The sequence below is a fragment of the Triturus cristatus genome, chromosome 5_1 (genome assembly GCF_964204655.1).
Source record: "Triturus cristatus chromosome 5_1, aTriCri1.1, whole genome shotgun sequence".
In the NCBI taxonomy this organism is placed as follows: domain Eukaryota; kingdom Metazoa; phylum Chordata; class Amphibia; order Caudata; family Salamandridae; genus Triturus; species Triturus cristatus.
Genome location: NC_140587.1, coordinates 1,017,556,566 through 1,017,583,578, shown reverse-complemented (window position 1 = coordinate 1,017,583,578; position 27,013 = coordinate 1,017,556,566). Strand labels below are relative to the sequence as shown.

General features: G+C 49.2%; 1 protein-coding gene across 1 annotated transcript in view; it reads right to left on the bottom strand.

The window, feature by feature from the left end:
• The window catches only part of CLPTM1L (CLPTM1 like), a 1,829,238-nt gene that overhangs the window by 198,267 nt on the left and 1,603,958 nt on the right, over positions 1-27,013 (bottom strand). The window lies entirely within an intron of this gene.

Sequence of the window (27,013 nt, the reverse complement as noted above, 5' to 3'; positions counted from 1 at the left end):
TTGTAACCTACTTACCCGGTTAAAGTTAACCAGAGCCCCAGCATCACAAAATGGATGCTGCTGCCACAGACACGAGTCTGACCTCCTGCTGCTGGGAGTGATCCCGGCAAGGGAGGCTTGGACAATAGGTTTCCTGCCTTGGGAGGTGCGAGCACCACCCCAGACAGGCCTTAGTGTATTGGGGCAGGGAGGGATGAAAAGAATGAGACATGCCTGGGGCACACAAGGTGTCCCGTGCATAGTCCAGTTCAAACTGGTGCTGGGGCACTCCAGCCCCAGTCCTGGCGCGAAACTGGACAAAGGGAAGGGGGTGTAACCACCCCCCTTCCAGGTCCCACCCATAAGGCGTGACCTAGCAGGTAACCCAGCCCCCCAGATTAGTATAAAAGTGGTAGCTGGGCCCCAGGAGATTAGATTATCCTGAACCTGCAACTTGAACAGAAACTCTGGACCTTCGACATTCGACGAAAGAAGAAGACTGAAGAATCTCCCTTGTGGCCAAGGAGTGGCTACCCTGTGCAAACAGGCACCATCAAGAGACTACCCTTTGCTTTGCTGAAGTTCTACGAGGGACCGACTGCAGAGCCCGACCAGAGCCTTGACTTCCAGACTTCTCCGACCCTGATCCACATCCACAGCCGAGCTGAGATCCGTGGAGGCGACGAGAGACGTGGGACCGGCTACCTGGGAAAAGTGGCTAGTATCTTCCAGCGCAGCTTCTGAGGCACCCTCGAAGTTGTGCACCGGGGATTGAGAAGCCCCAACCCCAAGCACCATCTGCACCGAAGATCAGCCCCCCACACTCCACGAGTCCTGCGTGGGGCCCTTCTGCATTTTCCTGCTTGCCGCGTCTGTCCGGTTGCTTGCCCGTTGGCTAGTGGCCTTGGTGACGACGCATCCAGAAATCTTCACTGCTGGTTTGGCTCCTCCAGACTGGCTCCCGCTTCCTTGCAAAAGAGAAGCACCCCAGACCTTCCTGGTCTGCACCAGAAGCAAGTCCTCCGTTCTTCGTGGGTTCCACTTGCCAAGGCTTGGTGAGTCCTAGTTCAACTTTGACACCGCCGACAGCAAGAGCCTTCGTGGGACAGCTCGCCTCCTGGTCCAAGGCTGGATTCAGAAGAAGGAAGACCTGAAAGCAGAGGGGACAGTGTTCAAAGTCACTTGGCAGTGACCCGGGGCAAGGAAGATGGATGCCCACAGTCGTCGGGTGATTTCAGGTGATCCACGGGTGTCTTGACTCTTCAGCCACGAGGTCCAGGAGGCGTCGACGACGGCCAGGAGCTGGATTCGGCGTGCCAGCAAGGTCTGAGCGACTCACCCAGCGAGGGTAAGTCAACCAGGGGAGCCCTCTGGAACTGTAGAAAAGTCTTCTGGGGACCCACAAGCCAACCGGCAAGGGATCGCGACGGCGCCTCAAAAGGATTCACTCAACAGGGGCCCACGGTCACTCGGGACGGGGTAGGCCTCTGATCTTCGGAGGGAATCCTGCTGGAGGCTTGGACCAAATGTGGTCCAATGCACAAGTTCGTAGAACATCGTGAAGGGGTTGCACTCAAAAATAGTGCACGGTACCCAGGTATTGCGGTTCCTCGTCACTCGTGGGGTCCACTTCCCTCAGCGTCACTGGGGACGCACGATGGCCTTGGAGAAGTCAGGAAATCCTCTTTCTGGGCTGCAGAGAATTCGGACTCCGGCGGGAGCGGGAAAGTTTGCGACCGTTGATTGCAAGATTGGGTGCTTGCCAAGCAGGGAAGTCACTCCTCGACTCCAAGGGAGATTCTTCCGTCTTCCAGAGGTAGTGGAACGTCAAAGGTCCAGGATTCTTCTTCAGAGCGTCGTCCAGGGATATCTAGTTTGCAATGACAAGATTTCCCTAACTTATACTGAAAGGAAGGGAGGGACTAGCTCTATGACCCCACCTATGGGAGGGTCAGGGGAGTGGGTGGCTACACCCACTTCGCTTTGTCCAGTTTCACGCCAGAGCAGGCGCAGGTAGCCCCTGAGCCGGTTTGAACTGGTGTATGCACAGAGGAGTTTACTGCTCCCCCAGTGCAGGACTTCAAAGCACTCTAGGAGTGCACCCACCCAGCCCCAATACACTAAACCCTGTCTGGGAGTTGATCACACCTCCCTGTGACAGGATGCCTATTGTTGGGCCTCCTACACTGCGAGTTTCGGTCAGCAGCAGGAGGGCAGCCCAGTGTCTGTGACTGGTGGCATCCATTTTATGATGCCAGGGCTCTTCAGGATTCTACCGTGTTTCCACAGTGGGTACATGTCTATCCCTCTAGAAGGGTGGGATCATACTCCCACACCAGTTACTGGTGTGTGGGTATGATTCCAAAGCGTTTCGCACCAAACACGACATGTTTTGATGCAGCCATCCCAAAGTTAGTATTTACCGCGAGGTTATAATGCACTTAGGAGTATATGGTTTGACCGCATTCACAAACAGCCCCAGAGAATAGACCCTGCCCTCAGGATTGATAGGGCCTGCCTTAGGGTGACTGATAGGTTTATGTGTGTGTGCAGGGAGAGATATAGGGAACCTATATCTTAGTGAGGAGTGCTAACACTACCTCACCCAGGCTGCAGTAGCAGGCCTGTGGTGTCAAATTTAGTCTGCTTCCCAGGGGTGGCATAATACATGCTTCAAACCCTGGTAGGCCTGTGAAGTATCTATGCCCTTGGTACCTAAGGTACCATATACTAGGGACTCATAAGGTACCACAGTATCCAATCACTAGTGCACCTAATATGCACTCCATGATGTTTAGAGAGAACAGAGAGGCTGGGGCCCTGATTAGCAGGGTCCTAGCCAGACTATAGCCAGAAACCAGTGTATACATTAGGAAAAAAGTGGGGGCATCATAAGAGGCAGATCCTACTCTCCTACATGATCAAAGAGATGAGAGTTGGAGAAAGCAACAAGAGAATTGCAGAAAAAAGCAAGAGAAGTGTAAAAGAACCAACAGAGGTGCAGAAAAAGGCAGGAGAGGAGCAGAAAGAGGCAAGAGAAGTGAGCGAAGAGGGGTGCCGAAAGAGGAAAGAATGGTGCCGAAAGAGTTAAGAGGGGTGCAGAAAGAAGCAAGAGAAGTGCGGAAAGAAGCAACAGAGGTGCAGAGAGAGGCAAGAGAAGTGCGGAAAGAGGCAATAGAGGTGAGGAAACAGTCAAGAGGTGCAGCAAGAGGGAACAGGGGTGCACAAAGAGGGACAATGGGTGTAGAAAGAGGGACAAGAGGTGCAGAAAGAGGCAGGATGGGTGCAGAAAGAAGACAAGAAGTCCTGAAAGAAGAACCAGATGTGCAGAAAGAGGCAAGTGAGGTGCAGAACGAAGTAATAGGGGGACAGAAAGCAGCAAGAGGGGTGCCGAAAGATGCAAAAGAGGTGCAGAAAGAAGCAAGACAAGTGCAGAAGGAGGAGAGAGGGGTGAGAACCAGGCAAAATAACTGCAGAAAGAAGCAACAGAAATGTAAAAATAGGCAAGAGAAGTGCAGAAAGAAGGAACAGAAATGCAGAAAGAGGCTAGAGAAGAGCAGAAAAAAGCAACAGAAATGCATAAAGAGGCAAGAGAAGTGCAGAAAGAAGCAATAGAGGTGCAGGAAGAGGCAAGAGAAGTGCAAAAATAGGCAAGCAGGTGCAGAAACAGGCATCTTTCTGTACCCCTGCAAGTGAGGTGCAGAAAGAGGCAACAGAGGTGCAGAGGTGCAGAAACAGGCAAGAGAGGTGAAGAAAGAGGGAACAGAGGTGAAGAAAGATGGAAGAGAGGTGCAGGAAGAGGGTGCCGAAAGAGGCAAGAGAGGTAGAGAAAGAAGCAAAAGAGGTGCCAAAATAGGCAAGCGGGGTGCAAAAACAGGCAAGAGAGGTGTAGAAATATGGAAGAAAGGTGCAGGAAGAGGGGTGCCGAAAGAGGCAAGAGGGGTGTAGGACGAAGCAAGTGAGGTGCAAAAAGAGGAAACAGAGAGGCAGAAAGAGACAATAGAGGTGTAGGAACAGGCAAGAGAAGTGGATAAAGAGGGAAGAGAAGTTCTGAAAGAAGCAACAGAAATGCAGAAAGAGGCAAGAGAAGTGCAGAAAGAAGCAATAGAGGTGCAGAAGCAGGCAAGAGAGGTGCAGAAAGAGGCAAGAGAGGTTCAGAAAGAGGGAACAGGGGTGCAGAAAGAGGCAAGTGAGGTGCAGAAAGAGGGCAAGGAGTGCAGAAAGAGGCAGGAGGGGTGCAGAAAGAAAGAGAAGTGCAAACAGGAACAGATGTGCCGAAAGAGGCAAGAACTGCAGAGATGCAAGAGAGGTGCAGAAAGAGGAAAGAAGGGTGGAAAAAGAGTTGAGGGGTGCAGAAAGAAGCAAGAGTGGTACAGAAAGGAGCAAGAGAGGTACAGAAAGTAGCAAACGAAGTGCAGGAGTAGGAGAGAGGGGTGAAGAAACAGCCAAATAACGGCAGGAAAGAAGCAACAGAAATGTAGAAATAGGCAAGAGAAGTGCAGAAAGAAGGAACAGAAATGCAGAAAGAGGCTAGAGAAGTGCAGAAAGAAGCAACTGAGGTGCAGAAAGAGGCAACAGAGGTGCAGAAACAGGCAAGAGAAGTGGATAAAGAGGCGAGAGAAATTCTGAAAGAAGTAACAGAAATGAAGAAAGAGGCAAGAGAAGTGCAGAAAGAACAATAGAGGTGCAGAAACAGACAAGAGAGGTGCAGGAACGGGGAAGAAGGGTGCAGAAAGAGGGAAGAGAGGTGCGGAAAGAGGGAAGAGAGGTGCAGGAAGAGGGGTGCTGAAAGAGGCAAGAGGGGTGCCGAAAGAGGCAACAGAGGTGCAGAAACAGGCAAGAGAAGTGGCTAAAGAGGCAAGAGGAGTGTTGAAAGAAGCAAGAGAGGTGAAAAAAGCAAGAGAGGTGATCAAAGAGATGAGAGTTGCAGAAAGCAACAAAAGAATTGCAGAAAAAAGCAAGAGAAGTGAAAACGAACCAACAGAGGTGCAGAAAGAGGCAGGAGAGGTGCAGAAAGAGGCAAGAGAAGTGCAGAAAGAGGCAAGGGAAGTGCAGAAAGAGGGAAGAGGGGTGCCGAAAGAGGAAAGAATGGTACAGAAAGAGTTAAGATGGGTGTGGAAAGAAGCAAGAAAAGTGCGGAAAGAAGCAACAGAGGTGCAGAATGAGGCAATAGAGGTGCAGAAACAGGCAACAGAGGTGCATCAAGAGAGGTGCAGAAAGAGGGACCAAAGGTGCAGAAAGAGGGACCAGGGGTACAGAAAGAGGCAGGATGGGTGCAGAAAGAAGAACGAGAAGTGCTGTAAGAAGAACCAGATGTGCAGAAAGAGGCAAGAGAGGTGCAAAAGAGAAAAGAATGGTGCAAAAGAGAAAAGAATGGTGCAGAAATTGTCAAGAGGGGTGCAGAAAGAGTCAAGAGGGGTGCAGAAAGTCAAGAGGGGTGCAGAAAGAGTCAAGAGGGGTGCAGAAAGAGTCAAGAGGGGTGCAGAACGAGTCAAGAGGGGTGCAGAACGAGTCAAGAGGGGTGCAGAAAGAAGCAATAGAGGTGCAGAAAGAAGCAATAGAGGTGCAGGAAGAGGCAAGAGAGGTACAGAAATAGGCAAGCGGGTGCAGAAACAGACAAGAGAGGTGCAGAAAGAGCGAACATGGGTGCAGAAAGATGGAAGAGAGGTGCAGGAAGAGGGGTGCCAAAAGAGGCAAGAGGGTGCAGAAAGAGGCAACCGAGGTGCAGGAAGAGGCAAGATAAGTACAGAAATAGGCAAGCAGGTGCAGAAACAGGCATCTTTCTGTACCTCTGCAAGTGAGGTGCAGAAAGAAGCAACAGAGGTGCAGAAAGATGGAAGAGAGGTGCAAAAAGAGGCAACATAGGTGCAGAAAGAGGCAAGAGAAGTGGATAAAGAAGTAGTAGAGGTGCAGGAAGAGGAGTGCCGAAAGGGGCAAGAGGGGTGCAGAAAGAAGCAAGTGAGGTGCAGAAAGAGGCAACAGAGGAGCAGAAAGAGACAAAAGAGGTGCAGAAAGAGGCAACCGAGGTACGAAAGAGATGAGACTTGCAAAAAGATGTAAGAGTCATGCAGGGAGAGGGGTGCCGAAAGAGGCAAGAGAGGTGCAGAAAGTCAAGAGGGGTGCAGAAAGAGTCAAGAGGGGTGCAGAAAGAGTCAAGAGGGGTGCAGAACGAGTCAAGAGGGGTGCAGAACGAGTCAAGAGGGGGTGCAGAACGAGTCAAGAGGGGGTGCAGAACGAGTCAAGAGGGGGTGCAGAACGAGTCAAGAGGGGTGCAGAACAAGTCAAGAGGGGTGCAGAACAAGTCAAGAGGGGTGCAGAACGAGTCAAGAGGGGTACAGAACGAGTCAAGAGGGGTGCAGAACGAGTCAAGAGGGGTGCAGAACAAAGCAAGAGAAGTGCAGAAAGAACAATAGAGGTGCAGAAACAGACAAGAGAGGTGCAGGAACGGGGAAGAAGGGTGCAGAAAGAGGGAAGAGAGGTGCGGAAAGAGGGAAGAGAGGTGCAGGAAGAGGGGTGCTGAAAGAGGCAAGAGGGGCGCCGAAAGAGGCAACAGAGGTGCATAAACAGGCAAGAGAAGTGTTGAAAGAAGCAAGAGAGGTGAAAAAAGCAAAAGAGGTGATCAAAGAGATGAGAGTTGCAGAAGGCAACAAAAGAATTGCAGAAAAAAGCAAGAGAAGTGAAAACGAACCAACAGAGGTGCAGAAAGAGGCAGGAGAGGTGCAGAAAGAGGCAAGAGAAGTGCAGAAAGAGGCAAGAGAAGTGCAGAAAGAGGCAAGAGGGGTGCCGAAAGAGGAAAGAATGGTACAGAAAGAGTTAAGATGGGTGTGGAAAGAAGCAAGAAAAGTGCGGAAAGAAGCAACAGAGGTGCAGAATGAGGCAATAGAGGTGCGGAAACAGGCAACAGAGGTGCATCAAGAGAGGTGCAGAAAGAGGGACCAAAGGTGCAGAAAGAGGCAGGATGGGTGCAGAAAGAAGAACGAGAAGTGCTGTAAGAAGAACCAGATGTGTAGAAAGAGGCAAGAGAGGTGCAAAAGAGAAAGGAATGGTGCAGAAAGAGTCAAGAGGGGTGCAGAAAGTCAAGAGGGGTGCAGAACGAGTCAAGAGGGGTGCAGAACGAGTCAAGAGGGGTGCAGAACGAGTCAAGAGGGGTGCAGAACGAGTCAAGAGGGGTGCAGAACGAGTCAAGAGGGAAGCAGAACGAGGCAAGAGGGGTGCAGAACAAAGCAAGAGGGGTGCAGAACAAAGCAAGAGGGGTGCAGAACAAAGCAATAGAGGTGCAGAAGGAAGCAATAGAGGTGCAGGAAGAGGCAAGAGAGGTACAGAAATAGGCAAGCGGGTGCAGAAACAGACAAGAGAGGTGCAGAAAGAGCGAACATGGGTGCAGAAAGATGGAAGAGAGGTGCAGGAAGAGGGGTGCCAAAAGAGGCAAGAGGGTGCAGAAAGAGGCAACCGAGGTGCAGGAAGAGGCAAGAGAAGTACAGAAATAGGCAAGCGGGTGCAGAAACAGACAAGAGAGGTGCAGAAAGAGCGAACATGGGTGCAGAAAGATGGAAGAGAGGTGCAAAAAGAGGCAACATAGGTGCAGAAAGAGGCAAGAGAAGTGGATAAAGAAGCAGTAGAGGTGCAGGAAGAGGAGTGCCGAAAGGGGCAAGAGGGGTGCAGAAAGAAGCAAGTGAGGTGCAGAAAGAGGCAACAGAGGAGCAGAAAGAGACAAAAGAGGTGCAGAAAGAGGCAACAGAGGTTACGAAAGAGATGAGACTTGCAAAAAGATGTAAGAGTCATGCAGGGAGAGGGGTGCCAAAAGAGGCAAGAGAGGTGCAGAAAGAGGCAAGAGAGGTACACAAAGAGGAAAGAAGGGTGCCGAACGAGTCAAGAGGGGTGCAGAAAGAATCAAGAGAAGTGCAGAAAGAAGCAAGAGAAGTGTGGAAAGAAGCAACAGAGGTGCAGAATGAAGCAAGAGAAGTGCGGAAAGAGGGAAGAGAGGTGCAGGAAGAGGGGTGCTGAAAGAGGCAAGAGGGGTGCCGAAAGAGGCAACAGAGGTGCATAAACAGGCAAGAGAAGTGGCTAAAGAGGCAAGAGAAGTGTTGAAAGAAGCAACAGAGGTGAAAGAAGCAAGAGAGGTGATCAAAGAGATGAGAGTTGCAGAAAGCAACAAAAGAATTGCAGAAAAAAGCAAGAGAAGTGTAAACGAACCAACAGAGGTGCAGAAAGAGGCAGGAGAGGTGCAGAAAGAGGCAATAGAAGTGCAGAAAGAGGCAATAGAAGTGCAGAAAGAGGCAAGAGAAGTGCAGAAAGAGGCAAGAGAAGTACAGAAAGAGGGAAGAGGGGTGCCGAAAGAGGAAAGAATGGTACAGAAAGAGTTAAGAGGGGTGTGGAAAGAAGCAAGAGAAGTGTGGAAAGAAGCAACAGAGGTGCAGAATGAGGCAAGAGAAGTACAGAAAGAGGCAATAGAGGTGCGGAAACAGGCAATAGAGGTGCATCGAGAGAGGTGCAGAAAGAGGGACCAAAGGTGCAGAAAGAGGGACCAGGGGTGCAGAAAGAGGCAGGATGGGTGCAGAAAGAAGAACGAGAAGTGCTGAAAGAAGAACCAGATGTGCAGAAAGAGGCAAGAGAGGTGCAAAAGAGAAAAGAATGGTGCAGAAAGAGTCAAGAGGGGTGCAGAACGAGTCAAGAGGGGTGCAGAACGAGTCAAGAGGGGTGCAGAACGAGTCAAGAGGGGGTGCAGAACGAGTCAAGAGGGGGTGCAGAACGAGTCAAGAGGGGTGCAGAACGAGTCAAGTGGGGTGCAGAACGAGTCAAGAGGGGTGCAGAACAAGTCAAGAGGGGTGCAGAACAAGTCAAGAGGGGTGCAGAACGAGTCAAGAGGGGTACAGAACGAGTCAAGAGGGGTACAGAACGAGTCAAGAGGGGTACAGAACGAGTCAAGAGGGGTGCAGAACAAAGCAAGAGAAGTGCAGAAAGAACAATAGAGGTGCAGAAACAGACAAGAGAGGTGCAGGAACGGGGAAGAAGGGTGCAGAAAGAGGGAAGAGAGGTGCGGAAAGAGGGAAGAGAGGTGCAGGAAGAGGGGTGCTGAAAGAGGCAAGAGGGGCGCCGAAAGAGGCAACAGAGGTGCAGAAACAGGCAAGAGAAGTGTTGAAAGAAGCAAGAGAGGTGAAAAAAGCAAAAGAGGTGATCAAAGAGATGAGAGTTGCAGAAGGCAACAAAAGAATTGCAGAAAAAAGCAAGAGAAGTGAAAACGAACCAACAGAGGTGCAGAAAGAGGCAGGAGAGGTGCAGAAAGTTGCAAGAGAAGTGCAGAAAGAGGCAAGAGAAGTGCAGAAAGAGGCAAGAGGGGTGCCGAAAGAGGAAAGAATGGTACAGAAAGAGTTAAGATGGGTGTGGAAAGAAGCAAGAAAAGTGCGGAAAGAAGCAACAGAGGTGCAGAATGAGGCAATAGAGGTGCGGAAACAGGCAACAGAGGTCCATCAAGAGAGGTGCAGAAAGAGGGACCAAAGGTGCAGAAAGAGGCAGGATGGGTGCAGAAAGAAGAACGAGAAGTGCTGTAAGAAGAACCAGATGTGTAGAAAGAGGCAAGAGAGGTGCAAAAGAGAAAGGAATGGTGCAGAAAGAGTCAAGAGGGGTGCAGAAAGTCAAGAGGGGTGCAGAAAGAGTCAAGAGGGGTGCAGAACGAGTCAAGAGGGGTGCAGAACGAGTCAAGAGGGGTGCAGAACGAGTCAAGAGGGAAGCAGAACGAGTCAAGAGGGGTGCAGAACAAAGCAAGAGGGGTGCAGAACAAAGCAAGAGGGGTGCAGAACAAAGCAATAGAGGTGCAGAAGGAAGCAATAGAGGTGCAGGAAGAGGCAAGAGAGGTACAGAAATAGGCAAGCGGGTGCAGAAACAGACAAGAGAGGTGCAGAAAGAGCGAACATGGGTGCAGAAAGATGGAAGAGAGGTGCAGGAAGAGGGGTGCCAAAAGAGGCAAGAGGGTGCAGAAAGAGGCAACCGAGGTGCAGGAAGAGGCAAGAGAAGTACAGAAATAGGCAAGCGGGTGCAGAAACAGACAAGAGAGGTGCAGAAAGAGCGAACATGGGTGCAGAAAGATGGAAGAGAGGTGCAAAAAGAGGCAACATAGGTGCAGAAAGAGGCAAGAGAAGTGGATAAAGAAGCAGTAGAGGTGCAGGAAGAGGAGTGCCGAAAGGGGCAAGAGGGGTGCAGAAAGAAGCAAGTGAGGTGCAGAAAGAGGCAACAGAGGAGCAGAAAGAGACAAAAGAGGTGCAGAAAGAGGCAACAGAGGTTACGAAAGAGATGAGACTTGCAAAAAGATGTAAGAGTCATGCAGGGAGAGGGGTGCCAAAAGAGGCAAGAGAGGTGCAGAAAGAGGCAAGAGAGGTACACAAAGAGGAAAGAAGGGTGCCGAAAGAGTCAAGAGGGGTGCAGAAAGAAGCAAGAGAAGTGCAGAAAGAAGCAAGAGAAGTGTGGAAAGAAGCAACAGAGGTGCAGAATGAAGCAAGAGAAGTGCGGAAAGAGGGAAGAGAGGTGCAGGAAGAGGGGTGCTGAAAGAGGCAAGAGGGGTGCCGAAAGAGGCAACAGAGGTGCATAAACAGGCAAGAGAAGTGGCTAAAGAGGCAAGAGAAGTGTTGAAAGAAGCAACAGAGGTGAAAGAAGCAAGAGAGGTGATCAAAGAGATGAGAGTTGCAGAAAGCAACAAAAGAATTGCTGAAAGAAGCAAGAGAAGTGTAAACGAACCAACAGAGGTGCAGAAAGAGGCAGGAGAGGTGCAGAAAGAGGCAATAGAAGTGCAGAAAGAGGCAAGAGAAGTGCAGAAAGAGGCAAGAGAAGTACAGAAAGAGGGTAGAGGGGTGCCGAAAGAGGAAAGAATGGTACAGAAAGAGTTAAGAGGGGTGTGGAAAGAAGCAAGAGAAGTGTGGAAAGAAGCAACAGAGGTGCAGAATGAGGCAAGAGAAGTACAGAAAGAGGCAATAGAGGTGCGGAAACAGGCAATAGAGGTGCATCGAGAGAGGTGCAGAAAGAGGGACCAAAGGTGCAGAAAGAGGGACCAGGGGTGCAGAAAGAGGCAGGATGGGTGCAGAAAGAAGAACGAGAAGTGCTGAAAGAAGAACCAGATGTGCAGAAAGAGGCAAGAGAGGTGCAAAAGAGAAAAGAATGGTGCAGAAAGAGTCAAGAGGGGTGCAGAACGAGTCAAGAGGAGTGCAGAACGAGTCAAGAGGGGTGCAGAACAAAGTAAGAGGGGTGCAGAACAAAGTAAGAGGGGTGCAGAAAGAAGCAAAAGGGGTGCAGAAAGAAGCAATAGAGGTGCAGGAAGAGGCAAGAGAAGTACAGAAATAGGCAAGCGGGTGCAGAAACAGACAGAGTTGCAGAAAGAACGAACATGGGTGCAAGAAAGATGGAAGAGAGGTGCAGGAATAGGGGTGCCAAAAGAGGCAAGGAGGTGCAGAAAGAGGCAACCGAGGTGCACAAAGAGGCAACAGAGGTGCAGAAAGAGGCAAGAGAACGCCATCCTAACAGGGACTCCAAAAGCTCACCTAGCCCCTCTAAGGGCAGTGTTGAACATGGCTGCTCGACTTGTATCTGGAGTAAAAAGATTTGATCACATCACTCCAGCTCTCAACTCCCTCAACTGGCTTCCCATGGAAGAAAGGTGTATTTACAAACTGGAGTGCATCACACACAAAACCCTTCACTCTCCGGCCCCAAACTACCTGACCAACAAACTGGTAAGAGCAGGTCAATCCAGAACGCTGAGAAGCTCCAACTCACTCCTCCTTATTCCTCCGAAACTGAAAAAGAAAACCACACAATACCGATCGTTCTCTGGCAACGCTCCCAGATTGTGGAACGCTCTCCCTAGAGTCCTCAGATGCAACCCCTCCTTCTCCTGTTTCAAAAGGGACCTGAAAATCCCTCTCCTTAACAAATACTTTACTGACCAACGTCAACTAACCTGTACTTCAATATCCGAATTTACTCCTCTCTCTTGACATTCAAGGATAGTTGGTGACCGGACTGTGTTAACCACCTTATCTTCCATGCTGTATTTTTTTTATCCCTGGTTTTGCTTCCTTACTGCCTGCCTACTATGTAATGCAATTTCCGTCTGTTTTCCTTTACAGTATGTATGGAAAGCACTCTGATAACTACATAAAATAAATCAAAAAGTAGTGGATAAAGAAGCAGTAGAGGTGCAGGAAGAGGAGTGCCGAAAGAGGCAAGAGGGGTGCAGAAAGAAGCAAGTGAGGTACAGAAAGAGGCAACAGAGGAGCAGAAAGAGGCAACAGAGGTGCAGAAACAGGCAAGAGAAGTGGATAAAGAGGGAAGAGAAATTCTGAAAGAAACAACAGAAATGCAGAGGCAAAAGAAGTGCAAAAAAAAGCAATAGCGGTGCAGAAGCATGCTAGAGAGGTGCAGAAAGAGGCAAGAGAGGTGCAGAAAGAGGGAACAGGGGTGCAGAAAGATGGGAGAGAGGTGCAGGAAGAGGGGTGCCGAAAGAGGCAAGAGAGGTTCAAAAAGAAGAAAGAAAAGTACAAAAAGAAAAAGCAGATGTGCACAAAGAGGCAAGAGAACTGCAGAAAGAGTCAAGAGATGTGCACAGAGAGGAAAGAAGGGTGCAGAAAGAGTCAAGAGGGGTGCAGAAAGAAGCAAGAGAAGTGCGGAAAGAAGCAAGAGAAGTGCGGAAAGAAGCAAGAGAAGAGCGGAAAGAAGCAACAGAGGTGCAGAATGAGGCAAGAGAAGTGCAGAAAGAGGCAAGAGAGGTGTAGAGGGAATAGGGGTGCAGAAAAAGGCATGAGAGGTGCAGAAACAGGGACAAGGGGTGCAGAAAGAAGTAAGAGAAGTGCGGAAAGAAGAACCAGATGTGCAGAAAGAGGCAAGAGAACTACAGAAAGAGGCAAGAAAGGTACTGAAAGAGGAAAGAAGGGTGCAGAAAGAGTCAAGAGGTGTGCAGAAAGAAGCAAGAGAAGTGCAGAAAGAAGCAAAGTGCAGAAGGAGGAGAGAGGGGTGCAGAAAGAGGCAAAATACCTGCAGAAAGAAGCAACAGAAATGTAGAATGAGGCTAGAGAAGTGCAGAAAGAAGCAACAGAAATGCAGAAAGAGGGAAGAGCAGTTCAGAAAAATGCAATAGAGGTGCAGGAAGAGGCAAGAGAAGTGCTGAAATAGGCAAGCGGGGTGCAGAAAAAGGCAAGAGAGGTGCAGAAAAAGGCAAGAGAGGTGCAGAAACAGGCAAGAGAGGTGAAGACAAAAGGGAACAGAGGTACAGAAAGATGGAAGAGGTGCAGGAAGAGGGTGCCGAAAGAGGCAAGAGAGGTACAGAAAGAAGCAAAAGAAGTGCAGAAATAGGCAAGCGGGGTGCAAAAACAGGCAAGAGAGGTGTAGAAATATGGAAGAGAGGTGCAGGAAGAGGGGTGCCGGAAGAAGCAAGAGGGGTTTAGGAAGAGGGAACAGGGGTTCAGAAAGAGGCAAGAGAGATGCAGAAAGAAGGCGAGGAGTGCAGAAAGAGGCAGGAGGGGTGCAGAAAGAAGAAAGAGAAGTGCAAAAAGAAACAGATGTGCAGAAAGAGGCAAGACCTGCAGAGATGCAAGAGAGGTGCAGAAAGAGGAAAGAAGGGTACAAAAAGAGTTGAGGGTGCAGAACGCAGCAAGAGTGGTTCAGAAAAAAGCAAGTGAGGTAAAGAAAGTAGCAACAGAAGTGCAGGAGAGAGAGGGGTGCAGAAACAGCCAAAGAATGGCAGGAAAGAAGCAACAGAAATGTAGAAATAGGCAAGAGAAGTGCAGAAAGAAGGAACAGAAATGCAGAAAGAGGCTACAGAAGTGCAGAAAGAAGCAACAGAAATGCAGAAAGAGGCAAGAGAAGTGCAGAAAGAAGCAATAGAGGTGCAGGAAGAGGCAAGAGAAGTGCAGCAATAGGCAAGCAGGTGCAGAAACAGGCAAGAGAGGTGCAGAGACAGGCAAGAGAGGTGTAGAAAGAGGGAACAGGGGTACAGAAAGATGGAACAGAGGTGCAGGAAGAGGGGTGCCGAAAGAGGCAAGAGGGGTGAGAAGGAAGCAATAGAGGTGCAGGAAGAGAAGTACAGAAATTGGCAAGCGGGTGCAGAAACAGCAAACATGGGTGCAGAAAGATGGAAGAGAGGTGCCGAAAGAGGTACGAGGGGTGTAGAAAGAACCAAGTGAGGTGCAGAAAGAGGAAACAGAGAGGCAGAAAGACAATAGAGGTGCAGAAACAGGCAAGAGAAGTGGATAAAGAGGGAAGTGAAGTTCTGAAAGAAGCAACAGAAATGCAGAAAGAGGCAAGAGAAGTTCAGAAAGAAGCAATAGAGGTGCAGAAGCAGGCAAGAGAGGTGCAGAAAGATGGAAGAGAGGTGCAGGAAGAAGGGTGCCGAAAGAGGCAGGCAGAGTGCAGAAAGAAGCAAGTGAGGTGCAGAAAGAGGCAACAGACGCGCAGAAAGAGGCAACAGAGGTGCAGAAACGGGCAAGAGAAGTGGATAAAGAGGCGAGAGAAGTTCTGAAAGAAGTAACAGAAATGAAGAAAGAGGCAAGAGAAGTGCAGAAAGAACAATAGAGGTGCAGAAACAGACAAGAGAGGTGCAGGAACGGGGAAGAAGGGTACAGAAAGAGGGAAGAGAGGTGCGGAAAGGGGAAAGAGAGGTGCAGGAAGAGGGGTGCTGAAAGAGGCAAGAGGGGTGCCGAAAGAAGCACGTGAGGTGCAGAAAGAGGCAACAGAGGTGCAGAAAGAGGCAAGAGAAGTGGCTAAAGAAGCAAGAGAAGTGTTGAAAGAATGGTGCAAAAAGAGTTAAGAGGGGTGTGGAAAGAAGCAACAGAGGTGCAGAAAGAGGCAATAGAGGTGCAGAAGCAGGTGCATCAAGAGAGGTGCAGAAAGAGGGACCAGGGGTGCAGAAAGTGGGACCAGGGGTGCAGAAAGAGGCAGGATGGGTGCAGAAAGAGGCAGGAGGGGTGCAGAAAGAAGAAAGAGAAGTGCAAAAAGAAACAGATGTGCAGAAAGAGGCAATAACTGCAGAGATGCAAGAGAGGTGCAGAAAGAGGAAAGAAGGGTGCAAAAAGAGCCGAGGGGTGCAGAAAGAAGCAAGAGTGGTGCAGAAAGAATCAAGAGAGGTGCAGAAAGTAGAAACAGAAGTGCAGGAGGAGTAGAGGGGGGTGCAGAAACAGCCAAAGAACGGCAGGAAAGAAGCAACAGAAATGTAGAAATAGGCAAGAGAAGTGCAGAAAGAAGGAACAAAAATGCAGAAAGAGGCTAGAGAAGTGCAGAAAGAAGCAAGAGAAGTGCAGAAGGAAGCAATAGAGGTACAGGAAGAGGCACGAGAAGTGCAGAAATAGACGAGCAGGGTGCAGAAACAGGGAAGAGAGGTGCATAAACATGCAAAAGAGGTGTACAAAGCGGGAACCAGTGTGTAGAAAGATGGAAGAGAGGTGCAGGAAGAGGGGTGCCGAAGAGGCAAGAAGGGTACCAATAGAAGCATGTGAGGTGCAGAAAGAGGCAACAGAGATGCAGAAAGAGGCAAGAGAAGTGTTCAAAGAAGTAGAGAGGGGTGAGAAACAGGCAAAATAACTGCAGAAAGAAGCAACAGAAATGTAGAAATAGGCAAGAGAAGTGCAGAAAGAAGGAACAGAAATGCAGAAAGAGGCTAGATAAGTGCAGAAAGAAGCAACAGAAATGCAGAAAGAGGCTACACAAGTGCAGAAAGAAGCAACAGAAATGCAGAAAGAGGCATGAGAAGTGCAGAAAGAAGCAAGAGGTGCAGGAAGGGGCAAGAGAAGTGCAGAAAGAGGCAACAGAGGTTCAGAAACAGGCAAGAGAAGTGGATAAAGAGGCCATAGAAGTTCTGAAAGAAGTAACAGAAATGCAGTAAGAGGCAAGAGAAGTGCAGAAAGAACAATAGAGGTGCAGAAAGAGACAAGAGAGGTGCAGGAAGGGGGAAGAAGGGTGCAGAAAGAGGGAACAGAGGCACAGAAAGAGGGAAGAGAGGCGTGGAAAGAGGGGTGTTGAAAGAGGCAAGAGGGGTGCCGAAAGAAGCATGTGAGGTGCAGAAAGAGGCAACATAGGTGCAGAAAGAGGCAACAGGGGTGATGAAAGAGACGAGACTTGCAAAAAAAAATGTTAGAAGGTGCAGGGAGAGGGGTGCAGAAAGAGGCATGAGGGGTGTAGAAAGAACCAAGTGAGGTGCAGAAAGAGGAAACAGAGAGGCACCAAGACAATAGAGGTGCAGAAACAGGCAAGAGTAGTGGATAAAGAGGGAAGAGAAGTTCTGAAAGAAGCAAAAGAAATGCAGAAGAAGGCAAGAGAAGTGCCGAAAGAAGCAATAGAGGTGCAGAAGCAGGCAAGAGAGGTGCAGAAAGAGGCAAGAGAGGTGCAGAAGCAGGCAAGAGGTGCAGAAAGAGGGAACAGGGGTGCAGGAAGTGGCAAGAGAGGTGCAGAAAGAAGGCGAGGAGTGCAGAAAGAGGCATGAGTGGTGCAGAAAAAAGAACCAAGTGAGTTGCAGAAAGAGGAAACTTTGAGGCAGAAAGACAACAGAGGTGCAGAAACATGCAAGGAAAGTGGATAAAGAGGGAAGAGAAGTTCTGAAAGAAGCAACAGAAATGCAGAAAGAGGCAAGAGAAGTGCAGAAAGAACCAATAGAGGTGCAGACGCATGCAAGAGAGGTGCAGAAGCAGGCAAGAGAGGTGCAGAAAGAGGCAAGAGAGGAGCAGAAAGAGAGCGAGGAGTGCAGAAAGAAGCATGAGGGGTGCAGAAAGAAGAAAGAAGTGCAAAAAGAACCAGATGTGCAGAAAGAGGCAAGAACTACAGAGATGCAAGAGAGGTGCAGAAAGAGGAAAGAAGGGTGCAAAAAGAGTCAAGGGGCAGAAAGAAGCGAGAGGTGCAGAAAGAAGCAAGAGAGGTGCAGAAAGTAGCAACAGAAGTACAGAAGGAGGAGTGAGGGGTACAGAAACAGCCAAAGAACTGCAGGAAAGAAGCAACAGAAATGCAGGAAGAGGCTAGAGAAGTGCAGAAAGAAGGAACAGAAATGTAGAAAGAGGCTAGAGAAGTGCAGAAAGAGGCAAGAGAGGTGTAGAAGGAAGCAATAGAGGTGCAAGAAAAGGCAAGAGAAGTGGAGAAATAGGCAAGCAGGGTGCAGAAACAGGCAAGAGAGGTGCAGACAGTGGGAACCAGCGTGCAGAAAGATGGAAGAGAGGTGCAGGAAGAGGGGTGCCGAAAGTGGCAAGAAGGGTGCAGAAAGAAGCAATAGAGGTGTAGGACGAGGCAAGAGAAGATCAGAAATAGGCAAGAGGGGTACAGAAACAGGCAAGAGAGGTGCAGAAACAGGCAAGATAGGTGCAGAAAGATGGATGAGAGGTGCAGGAAGATGGGTGCCAAAAGAGGCAAGAAGGGTGCAGAAAGAAGCAAGTGAGGTGCAGAAAGAGGCAACAGAGGCGCAGAAAGAGGCAACAGAGGCGCAGAAAGAGGCAAGAGAAGTGGATAAAGAGGCAAGAAAAGTTCTGAAAGAAGTAACATAAATACAGAAAGAGGCAAGAGTAGCGCAAAAAGAACAATAGAGGTGCAGAAAGAGACAAGAGAGGTGCAGGAAGGGGGAAGAAGGGTGCAGAAAGAGGAAAGAGATGCTGAAAGAGGGAAGAGGGGTGCAGGAAGAGGGGTGCTGAAAGAGGCAAGAGGGGTGCCGAAAAAAGCATGTGAGGTGCAGAAAGAGGCAACAGAGGTGCAGAAAGAGGCAAGAGAAGTGGCTAAAGAGACAAAAGGAGTGTTGAAAGAAGCAACAGGGGTGCAGGAAGAAGCAAGAGAGGTGATCGAAGAGATGAGAGTTGCAGAAAGCAACAAAAGAATTGCAGAAAAAAGTAAGAGAAGTGTAAAAGAACCAACAGAGGCGCAGAAAGAGGCAGGAGCACTGCAGAAAGAGGCAGGAGAGGTGCAGAAAGAGGCAAGAGAATTGCGGGAAGAAGCAATAGAAGTGTGGAAAGAAGCAGGAGAAGTGCAGAAACAGGCAATAGAGGTGCGGCAAGACAGGTGCAGAAAGAGGGAACAGGGGTGCAGAAAGAGGGACAAGGGGTTCTGAAAGAGGCCGGATGGGTGCAGAAAGTGCAGAAAGAAGAACGAGAAGTGCTGAAAGAAGAACCAGATGTGCAGAAAGAGGAAAGAATGGTGCAGAAAGAGTCAAGAAGGGTGCAGAAAGAGTCAAGAGGGGTGTAGAAACAGTTAAGAGGGGTGCAGAAAGAAGTAATAGGGGTGCAGAAAGAAGCAAGAGGGTGCAGAAAGCAGCAATAGAGGTGCAGAAAGAAGCAAGAGAAGTGCAGAAGGAGAGAGGGGTGAGAAACAAGCAAAATAACTGCAGGAAGCAACAGAAATGTAGAAATAGGCAAGAGAAGTGAAGAAAGAGGGAACAGAAATGCAGAAAGAGGCTAGAGAAGTGCAGAAAGAAGCAACAGGAATGCAGAAAGAGGCAAGAGAAGTGCAGAAAGAAGCAATAGAGGTGCAGGAAGAGGCAAGAGAAGTGCAGAAATAGGCAAGCAGGTGCAGAAACAGGCAAGAGGTGTAGAAAGAGGAAACATGGGTGCAGAAAGAAGGAAGAGAGGTGCAGGAAGAGGGTGTGAGAAGTTGGCCTGGTATATGCTATCCACTAATATGGTGGGCACCCTGTACCAGTCCAAACAACCCCTTATTGGTTATAGGTTAAAGGCAACCTTTATTGAAAGCTATCCTAGTGGTAGCTATGGAGCCCAGCCTTCAGGCTAAGTCTTGAAGGAATGTAAAGCAGCTTGTTTTACCAGTCTATAATCTCATGAGTGCCTAAATGAAAGACAACCACACCAGGTATATATATATATATATATATATATATATATAAAATATATGTATTTATTACTAAACAGACCCTCCTAGTCTCTTTATGAGACTAGAGGTCAAAACACTTAAGTTACACTTCAAATATCACAGTAAAATAGCACAAATACACGTCAGGCCCTATGGGCGACCACAACAATATACTAAAATAGTGGTATAAGAACCACGACTTAACTAGACACAAGGCCTAGAGCCTGTAGAATCGCTGTGACTCCAAGGAACCACCCAAGGTAGTGACACAGGAGACCCACGGGGGCCGTGTGCAATGTGATAACACAGCCGTGAGCTCCCGTTAGCTTCTATGGGGAAAGTCGTGGTTAGATTTTTAAAGATTAGGGACACTTAGAAATGAGTCAGGACCAAAGCCTTTGCGACTTAGGAAGTTCTAGGGCCAACACCCATGGGAGCACTGGAGTGCTTGTGTTACCTCACCCAGGGAAGCCGGGTGCATAGGTGTCAAATGGTGTTGGGTCTCGTCGTCTATTTCAATGGGAGCTGGCTAAGAAGTGCTGCTGCCGGGAAGATGCGAAGTGTCCGAAGAGATCCAAGCCTGGATCGAAGCCGAGAAGAACCTGAAAGCAGAGGGGAGAGAGTCTGGGTCACTTGCCTGTGACCAGGAAGGCAGCAGGCAGATGCCCACCGATGTCGGGTGATTTCAGGTGAAGAAGGTGAAGCTTGACTCTTCAGCCACGAGCACCAGGAGGCGTCGAGGACGACCAGGAGCTGGATTCGAGCTGTCCCACGAAGAATGTCGAGTGCTGCAGCACCGGTGCCTGGATTGGACACAACAAGCATTGGCAACAGCAACCCATGCAGAAAGGAGAAAGATGCTTTGGTGTAGACCAGCAAGGTCTGAGGGACTCACCAATTGGTTGGGAGTCAGGGCACATCTGGAGCAACCAGGGAAGCCCAAGGAAATTCAAAGTTACCCACTCAGGGACCCACCAGTTGACGGACCAGGGATTGCGAAGGGACCTCGAGAGGAAACACAAAATGGTGGCCCACGGGTCACTCGGAGTGACTAGGCCGACAATCTTTGGTGGATTCCCCAAGCACGACTTCAAGAGACGTTAATAAGCCAATGCACTTGCAAAAGTGCACGGTGACCAGGAGTTCCGGTTCCACTCTACTCACGAGGGCTGTGGGTCTCAGCTTTGCTGAGGACTCGGGTCGGCCTCTGAGATGTCTGGAAATCCTCTTCCTGGGCTGCAAATACTTCGGAGTCCGGCGGGAGCTTCGGAGATGCAGACCGGCAAAATGCTTCGTTGGTGCCTGCCAAGCAGGGGATTCACTCCTTGACCCCAAGGGAGATATCTTCAGTCCTCTAGTCTTTAGTAGAGCGTAAAAGTTCCAGAATTCAGCTTCAGAGTTTCGTCCAGGGATATCTAAAGTTCTGGTTACAGAGGTTCCTTACTTATACTTACGGAAGGGGTTGGACTAACTCTGGGGACCCACCTATGGGAGGGTTTGGAAAGAAAGGTGGCTACACCCATTTCCTTTGTCCAGTTTCGCGCCAGAGCAGGGGCTGGAAGCCCCTGAACCGGTTTGAGCTTGACTGTGCACAGGGACACCAAATGTGCCCCCAGTGCAGGACTTCAAAGCACTCAGAGTGCTCCCACCCAGCCCCAATACACATAAGCCTGTCTGGGAGGTGGTTACACCTCCCTGTGACAGGAAACCTATTGTCCTGGCCTCCCCTGCCGGAGTTTCGGTCAGCAGCAGGAAGCCAGACCCGTGTCTGTGGCTGCAGCATCCATTTTGTGATGCCAGGGCTCCATTAGATTTCTACCGGGTATACCAGTACTGCCATGTCTCTCCCTCTAGAAGGGTGGGATCATATCCTCACATCAAGAACTGATGTGGGGGGTATGATTCCAAGGTATTTGACACCAAACATGACATGTTTCCGTGCAGCCAGTCCAAAGCTAGCATTAACCATTTAAGATAGAATGCACTTAAGAGTATATGGTCAGGCTGCACCACTGACAACCCCGGAAGAGAGATTCCGAAGGCTGCAGAGGGGCTCCGCTCATGCCAGGGCACCCTCTCACATATCACCAAGTACCCTGCCTTCAGGACTGTTAAGGCCTGCCATAGGGGTGACTGATAGGTTACTATGTGCAATGATACGTGAGGTATAGTGAACCTATACCTCAGTAAGGGGTGCATGCACCACCTTACCCAGGCTGCAGTAGCAGACCTGTGGTGTCATTTTGAAGGGCTTTCCAGGGGTGGCACAATACATGCTTCAGCCCCTGGTAGGCCTCTGGGGTACCTATGCCCTGAGTACATAGTATACCATTTACTAGGGACTCACAAGGGTACCCCAGAATCCAATCTGGAGTGTACCTAAAGTACATGCAATCAATGTAGAGAGGAAGCAGCTAGGCAGGGGCCCTGAATAGCAGGGTCCGAGCCAGACTAAAGTAAAAAAACAGTGAAACACCAGCAAACAGTGGGGATATACATGTGAAGCAGATCCTACTCTCCTACATGCGGAAAATGTAAAATTATTCAAAAATTGGTGCGACCGAACAGCCACATAATTCCAGTGGCCCAGTTCATACCTCTGACTAGGTCCAGAAGTGCTCCTCAGTGGTTCCTTTTTTTTTGTCTCATTGAGTTTATAGTTTAGCTTCTACAGAAACGAGGAAGACTAAACCTGAGGTTATCACTCCTTAACACAGACTACCATACCACACAATAACTCTCCATAACACATAATCTCACTCTATATAATTCCTATACACTAAATACCACATACTTTCTATCCATATAATTTCACTGCACAACATACCACATAATTCCACTACACACAACGTACATCCACTCCATTTCCAAAAAACATTAGTAAAAAATGTTTACATTTACAACGCCAATAGCTCTAACTATTGCAAATGCGTGACCTATTTCATTGCAAATGCTTCTTTAACTAGTAGTCGCGTTTGCAGAGTGGTGGAGAAAGGCGGCTGGGCCTCCGACCAGCAGTCAGGAATTCTGCTGCGTAGGGTCCCTGGGGGCCAACTAGCCCTCCTGTTACCACCAGTAAGCCCCACACAGCTGGATTACTGAGAGGTGCTCAAAGGCCACGCCCCCTTTCTACACCACTCTGCAAACACACCTCCTGGTGCACTTCTGCTTGGGGGATGAAGTCCAGTTTAGCCCTGAGGTCCTCAGGACACAAGGGGACCTCATCGACCCACTAGCAGTGCACCAAGAGGCGCGTTTGCAGAGAGGTGTAAAAAGGGCCATGGCCTTCAAGCACTTCTCAGCAATTCCATTGTGTGGGGTTTACTGGAGGTACCTGGTAGGCTAGTTGGCCCCTAAGGACCCTCACCAGTGAAGGGGACTTCATCCCCCAACCCAGAGTGCGCCAGGAGGCGCGTTTACAGAGTTGAGCAGGGAGGGGGTGGGACCTCTCACGAGTTGTCAGTTTCTTATTTTTGTTATTTTAGGAAAGGGGGGCTGTCTGGTCCCCCTTCCCTTGACCCTCTTGGGCCCAGGGGACCCCATCCCCCGGGCCCTGAGCCATTTGTATTTTAAAAAAATAAAATGAAAAGGGAGGGGGAGCGCAACCACCTCCCAGGCCGATTTCGGCCCCGGGGACCCCATCTCCCGGGGCCTGAGCCATTTGTATTTGAAAAAAGAAAAAAAAAAAGGGAGGGGGTGCACGCAGGGACCTCATCCCCCTGAGCCCGGCAAAAAAAAAATTTGGAAAGGGGGGCCGCATGGCCCCACTTCCCTTGGCCAGTTTTGGCCCCGGGGACCCCATCCTCCAGGGCCTGTCCTGCCTTTTAAAAAAATATTGGGCGGGGTGCCACATGGCCCCCCTCCTGAAGCCATTTCTGGCTCCGGGGACCCCATCCCCCAGGGCATGGCCATGACGTTGGGGACAGCGGGGTAGCTCTAAGGCCCCCGCGGTCCCTGCCGGCTCCCCACCTCCTGCAGGAGCCAGCATTGCTTTTGGACAAAGGGAGCTGCTAACATGCAGATCCCGACAAGATATAGCAAACTGCAATGTCCCGGGGGTGGGCACCCCGAGACATTGCTGGAGACGGCCCTATGGAGTGGCGTTCCCCAGTGCCATGGAGAGCTCCATGAGGGGGGGTGAGCGACCCCCTCCAACATATTTGAAGGGGAGGTGGTGGACGCCTGCTCTTAATAATTTATGTATGCCCCTGGGAGGTGGTGGTCTCCGGGGCCGTGTGGGGGGTCTCGAGCCCCCACACTACATGTTTTAAAGCCGAGCCCCGGGGAGGTGTGAGGCCACGTGGCCCTCTGTATGTGGTAACTATAGCCCCAGGAAGGTGGCGGTGCCCGGGGCTGCATGGGGGGCAGGAGCCCCACCTAGGCACTTTAACAATAATAAAGCCCTGGGGAGGTGGCAGCCCCTGGGGCTGCGGGGGCCCCCGAGCATATTTTGGTATTGCCCCAGGGACCTGGCCCACCCAGGGGCTTAATTAAACAAAGCGCGGGAGCCCGCGCTTCGTTTTTATTTACATTTTTAAAAAAAATGCTTTTTTGGGCCCTCAGCCAAGGGGGTCAGGGTTTTTCTACCCTGCCCCCTTTTCTTGTTTTTTTACCTTTTTTCTTGGGACTTGGGTCAACTGAGTCACAAGATGGCTGCCAACACTTTCTTGTTGGAACTGTTGGCAGCCAATCACAGTCAAGCTCGAGTTCGGGAGGGTTCGCGGATCCACCGCGGTCACCAGATATTGATATTTCTAAATATATTAATTTCTCAGGAACTACTGAATGGATTTACACCATTTAACAAAAAGAGTGCACTCTGGACCAAGAGCTACCTCTCAGCCAAATTTGGTGTAATTCCGTTCAGCAGTTCGAGCTGTAGCTGCGACAAAAGTTTACTATGGAAATTAACATGGAGAAAACGTGTTTTGGGACCCTCTTTTTCTCGGCTCCCGCTTGACGAATCACCCCGAAACTTTTAAGACAGGAGCTGACGGGAGCGCCCCATTAGATTTGAAAATTTTTCAAACGGCGCCAAAGATATTGGCAAATCAAAAAATGATTTTCCTATGCAAACTAGGTCCTAACTAACTACATATTGGCGACTGCCAACAGGTAAAAAAATATATATAAGTTTATGTATGTATGTATCAAAACATGCCCTTTCATGCTTAGAATGTCCTATAAACTATGCAATAAAAGAAAGCAGGGAACCCTGGGTAGTTTCCAAGTTTTAGGTGGAGAGCAGTTCCTTTATATGGAACACTCAACAACACCACTGACGCTCTGAATCTGCGGAGTTCAAATGTCTATTTTTCTAGCAGTTTTTAAGCATGGGATTAGCATAGTACCATTCACGCTGAACTAGAAAGTGACAAAGCCGTTCGTCGTGTTGCATCAAAAAATATATATATATATTTATATATTAGCACGTAAATGTGAAAGGACCCAGTAGCTGCACACTACAGTCTGGCCACTCGCTTCCTCATTTGTTGCACCCACTTGCTTTATTTTTTTTAAATTATTTCTGAAAAGGTCCAGCATCTGCAATCTTTTAAAATGTTTTAATTAACTGTTCATAATTGGTTGCTGGCCATCTTAAAACAGTAAATTAAAATTCTAAATTGGCAACCGTTGTACAACCATGTACACGCAAAAACCGATGACCATCTTGAAATGCTATTTCTTCGAGAAAAAAAAATTCAGCATGGTCGCCTATGCATGTTCGTGTCGCGATCCCTCTTAGACCAATTTTTTATCATAAGGAAAAAACATCCTAAGAAAGTCAGCCATGTGCGCGCCCCAGTAGCCATCTTGGAATGAATTTTCTCTCCGGGAACAATCATTCCAAGATGGTCACTGGTGCATCAAGGAGCATGTTGGGTGATGTATCAATTGCTATTTTCATTTTTTCCCTTTATTTACAATACTACTGGTTACAAGCGTTGGCAAAGTCAATAGCTTGGAAATTTGTCTTTTAAAGACAAGGCCCATTGGATTTACAAGTGCTTTATGTATGCACCTTAGCCGTTATCGCCCATATTGCAAATGTGTAATTTTCTACTGCTGTCAGTTATAACCGCGATCGCCTTCTTCCAGCACTGTGAAGGGGTTTTGTTTAGTCTATAGTCTATGAAAAGAGCTTCAACATTTTCGCTTTGGGAGGAAAAATAGAACCCTGAGGTAACTCGACACACAGGAGGACACTGACCAACGGCAGAGGAGGTTGGGGACAGGAAATGACTGTGGCTATGAAGGGCACACACAAGAACGGTCTCTGGGGAGGAATAAGCTGTATACTGGGGAGTTCACATCTACCTGGTGTGTTGTCCCTCCTTCCTTCCTGGTGCCTGCTCACCAGGATATGACACCTGGCGATGAAGGATGTGGAGAAAAACACACAGATCCAGCAAAATGGCTGCCCACTCTAACCTCGGGAAAATAGAGCTGTGGGACCATCATGGTGGTAAGGTGCTCCTTTCCAGCTTCCAGGACCAACAGCTGTTTGAGACGTGGCAGAAGCATACCTGTAAGTTCCTCCCACATGCACCCAACACAGCCACGCCCATCAGCATGGTGTATCTCAGCATCCTACACTTGGGTTAAAACAAAAACAAAAAGATAAAGGCTGAAAGCGGAGCACCTGCACACAGGCAAAACAAAAGCCTAAAGCGGAGTGTGCTCCAGTAGTAATGCGCAAGCAATAAAATAAGCTGAAGGCGTCACACCGAGGCTCCACAGCCCGAGACTCAGGGCTGCAACAATCTGTAGGGCACCAGGCCCATGTGCAAAGCTCTGGAGGCGTCCATTTTGAGTACTACAAAGCAAATGTTAAAAGGGCAGAGAATAACAATGCCCAAAGAGTAGCGTCCATAGCTGAGCAGCAGAACAACTAGTAAGCCCTGGGGCAGCCTTTCTGAATGCCACAAAAGAGTTCAAGGGTGAGATATGGAAAGCGGATAACACGTTACAAAGAAGAAAACATGTCAAGGGAACACCAACACTAGCTGGAAAGGAAAAACTATGCTGTAGCACATGAACAGCTTTGGTGAAGTCTAACCAACATCTTGAAGCACCATGTCAAGGGACAGAAGAATAAAATATGATGCTGTCTCTTTCCTAATATGACTGCAGCCATTTGACACAGCAAAAAAGCAGAATTGTGAGAAATTGGCCTGGTATATGCTGGTCACTAGTTAAAGTGGCCACTTTGCACCAGTACAATTTGACTCTTAAGGTAGATAGGTTTAAGACAACCTTTTTAAGAAAGCTATCCTAGCGGTAGCTGTGGAGAGCAGCCTTCAGGCTAAGTGTAGGAGAGTAGGGTCTGCTATCCTATGGTCACCCCAAATTTTTGCTTTTTGCTTCACTGGTTTTTGACATATTGAGGCTGTGGGCATGCCAATCAGACCCCCAGCCTGCTGTTCTCTCTACTAAATTTACACTATGCACCCTAGGTGCATAACCAATTGGAAGTAGATCACCCTGTGAGCCCCTGTACCAGTGTACACTAGGTACCCAGGGCATTGGTGTATCTAAGGCCTACCAGGGGCTGAAGCATGTATTGTGCCACCCCTGGCCTGGCCTAACAAATTTGACACAACTGGCTGATCACTCAGCTGGGGTAAGTTGGTGTAACCACCTCTTACTTAGGTGTAGTATACCTATACCTAACCTTAAATGGGACACATGTTAACCTATAAGTCACTCCTATGGCAGGCCTTAACAATCCTGAAGGCAGAGTGCTTGGTTCCATGTGAGATGGTGCTCTGGCATGAGCTGAGCCTGTCTGCAGTAGTCGGAACCACTTCCTTCTACTGTTTCCAGATATCGCCATACCATATACTCTTAAGTGCATTATGAACCTCGCGGTTAAATGCTATCTTTGGTTTGGCTTTATCAAAACATGTCGAGTAAGGTGTCATACGAATTGGAATACTAACCCCTCGCCAATTCTGGCGACGGGGTTAGCATTCCACCCTTCTAGAGGGACACGACATGTACAGTACCTGAAACCCGGGTAAAATCAGACATAGCCTCAGCTCCACAAAATGGATGCTGCCACCACAGGCACAAGTCTGCCCTCCTGCTGCTGGGAGTCCTTCCAGCTTGGGAGGTGTGGACAAAGGGTTTCCTGCCAGGGGAGGTGCGTGCACCACCCCAGACAGGATTTTGTGTATTGGTCAGGTAGGGCTTGAAAGGAACCAGACATGCCTGAGGCTCA